The sequence below is a fragment of the Rousettus aegyptiacus genome, unplaced genomic scaffold (assembly GCF_014176215.1).
Source record: "Rousettus aegyptiacus isolate mRouAeg1 unplaced genomic scaffold, mRouAeg1.p scaffold_m13_p_13, whole genome shotgun sequence".
NCBI classification, from domain to species: Eukaryota; Metazoa; Chordata; class Mammalia; order Chiroptera; family Pteropodidae; genus Rousettus; species Rousettus aegyptiacus.
The window spans coordinates 28621432-28624906 of NW_023416288.1; the positions used below are offsets into that span (position 1 = coordinate 28621432).

At 35.3% G+C, this 3475-nt stretch overlaps 1 pseudogene; it reads left to right on the forward strand.

The window, feature by feature from the left end:
- The first annotated feature begins 2753 nt into the window (after nt 1-2753).
- Nucleotides 2754-2872, forward strand: LOC118611238 (annotated as a pseudogene).
- Nucleotides 2873-3475: the final 603 nt, after the last annotated feature.

Below are 3475 nucleotides of genomic sequence, written 5' to 3' on the forward strand. Positions count from 1 at the left end.
TTCTGATGTCTGTAGAGATTCATGGCTCACGTGTCGTGAAAATAGATAGGGAAGTTAAATGCTGAGGTGTGGAAGCAGCAGAGCCTAGTGATTGAGTCTGTGGACTCTGGAGCTTAACCTTTTGGGGTTTGAATTCCAGCTTAACTATTTACTGCTTGTGTTCCTTTGGAAAAGCTACTTAAGCTTTTTGTGCATAAGTTTTCTTATCTTCAAAATGGGAACAACAATAACACCTAGTTCACAGAGTTTTTTAAAGTAATAGATCCTGCAAAGTACATAGAATAATGGAGATAAGGGAGGAATGAGTGTTGAAAACAAATTTTATGGACAAAAATAAGGATAATATAAATGTGTGCTAGGAAAGTGGGTGGGGAAAATAAGAATGAGGAAGTACTGAGTAGGAGAAAGAGGTAGGACATCATGTGAGGCAGAAGAGTCATAACCTATTTTCCATGCACCAAGAGACTTAAAGATAAATTAGGTACGTGGTCAAGATTGAAAAATGAGGATAGCCAGGTGATAAACACATAATCAAAGAATCGTGCTAGCGAAGAGTTAAATACTTTACTTCCAAATCCTTATCTCACAGATAGTCTCTGCTTTTCACTCAGAAAACTCATACTCACAGTATGACACACAGAGAGTTACAGCTTAATCCACGTTACACATGAGTTGCTAGGATGTAGAAATCCTTTCGCACTTGTGGGCACATATAAATTTAGAATGAGAAAGTGCTGTTTACAATTCATTAAGCCAGCTAAGTTCTATTATGGCTACTGTGTTAATTTCAGGGGTTCTGACAAGAGTATGATTTTAGAGCAATCTAGTGAGTGAAGTGAAAATATCACCTTTCCATATCTTAGAAAAAATAGCCGTCATATTTAAATCTAAATAATTCACTCAGATTTTGACGGTGATCTCGTCATGCAGTAGCAGTCTTTGGCCCCCAGTGTGGCCGTAAGTGAGTCAGGAAATTGAATAGGTTATGAATGGAAGGAAGAGTTGGGCTAAATAGATTTTTGTTCCAGGGATTTATAACGTAAGACGTTCTAAATAATTTTACTTTTTGTCACATTGGAGCACTAATATATGTTCATACATTAAATATATTTCCCCAAGGCTCATTTTTTACAACTATAGCCAATGAATATCAACATATTTTACTTCTAGTAGTCACGCATTTTCCTCACAAAAATATTACCCCCTCCTTTCCTTTGTGGGACCACTCCGAGATATATAGAGACATTAACTTTCAGAAGTAAAGGACTCTTGCGTACATGTAAATAATGAGACGTTAAATGATCTCAGATTGATAGAATCGTTTTTATATTACATTTTTAACTGAGCTAAAATCTCAACTCTAGGTGGCAGTTTACTCCATCACTTACTTATGTTCATTTAATGAGCAGTAGATTCATTCACAGTTTTTTCATGAATGCATAATTTTGTGTAAAAATTAGTCCCTGGCTCTCAATAGCTGTTAAAAATAGATTTGATTTTAGGAATAAAATCATAGCTTGAGATGCAGGTTTTTCATGTATCTTGTCATTCTTGGTTTCATTAAGTTGATGAGATGAAGCAAAAAAAGAATAAAGATGAATGTTTTAACCAATTTTTTTGAGGAATATAATCCTCAAATCATGCAACAGTTCTATGTCAAGGTTGTGTTTCTATTATGCAGAATAGAATTTAGTATGAATAATTTTTTCATGAACAATTTTCAGAAGTATCAAGGATGTTCAAGACTGAATTTTTGAAATTGTATATAATAGTATTGATCTATCGAAGGAAAAATACCCTACAGAAAAAGAAAAGGACTCATATTTGTGTTTCTTTGTGTCTCATTGATAGAAATAGCCAAAGCTAGAATATAATTGGGTCATCAGTGACCAAAATACTCAGGCTGCCCAATTAAAAACCATGTTTTCTCCAACCCAATCACCCAAAACCACATCTGTAGGAAGTGTTGGTTTTATTTTATATTTGTAAGGATACTAACAATGGGATATGCAGAATAACTCCAGTCACTTCTTACCCAATTAACTTGCTACAATTCATAATTCTTATATTTTTTAGTTCTAGCAAGAGAAAAATGGATAGGGATTTAAACTTTGTCCTAAAATTTGTCCTAAAAAGTGAGCGACAATAATAGCACCTACTTCTCTGTGTTGTGAGCATGACATAAAATAATGTTTGTACACAGTAACTGGCACCTGGCATTCTGTGCATTAATTATTCTTATTCTCACTATTTCTATATTTTATTAATAAAGAATATTAACTAAAACTGCAAAGAGCAATGAATATTAAGTGTACATAATATGTAAGGCACTAATATCAACATCAAAAACTAATATAGAGATGCATCCTATACCAGGTTAGCCTTCAGTAAGATGACATGCTAACCACACAAAATAAGTATCCTACACGAGGTAATGGTTAGCATTAGGTTTAGATGTGAGTAACAGGGAAACTCAAAATAATAATGGCTTAATGAACATATTTCTCTTCCATTTTAAGAAGCCTAACCTAAAGGTGGTCAGTACCATGGTGGAAAGGTTACTATGCCATGCCTGGTTTTCATTTCCAAGGCTTCTTCGTGGCCTCATGTTTCTTTTGAGGTTCCAGCCTTCATGAGCAGTCCACAGGAAAGAGATAGGAAAGAACAGAAATGTATTCTCTCACAGTTTTGTAGGCCAGAAATCTGAAATCAAGGTTTGGACAGGACCGTGCTCCCTTCAAAGATGCTGCAATGTCTACAACCATGCCACCATGAACATGCCGGATCTCATCTGATCTTGGAAGATAAGCAGGATGGGGCCTGGGCAGTACTTGGATGGCAGACCACTTGGGAGTACCAGGTGCTATAGGTGTTAAAAAAAAAAAGATATTGCAGAATCCTTCCTTGCCTCTTCTAGCTTCTGATAACTCCAAGGATTCCTTTGCCTGCACTGTGTACTCCAATCTCTGTCTTCTGATTGCCATCTCCCCTGTGTGTCTTTGGGTCTCAAATGTCCTTATGCCTTTCTCTTAAAGAACACTTGCCATTGGATTTAGGATGATCTTGTCTCAGGATCCTTCACTTAATTACATCTGCAAAGACTCTTTTTCCAAAAGAGGTCACATTTACAGTTTCCAGGTGAACATATCTTTTGAGGAATAACAATTTAACCCACTATGCTCTCTCATTTTATTAATGTTTCCTAAAAGTTGTGCTTATCACTTCCACTTTTATCCCATTAAATGGAGCTTATTTAGTGTCCATACCAGGCTACATGGACAGCTGAGAAATGTAGTCTTTATTTTGGGTGACTGTGTATTCAGTTAAAAACCAGGAGTTTCATTAATAATTACAGTAAAAGTGTTACTCTTTTACCAAATCAAGTAAAAGTGATAATGTTTAACTAAAGAATTACTTAGCAATGTTATGAATTATTATAACATACTTGCCCAATTGGGCCAATGTTATTGTAATA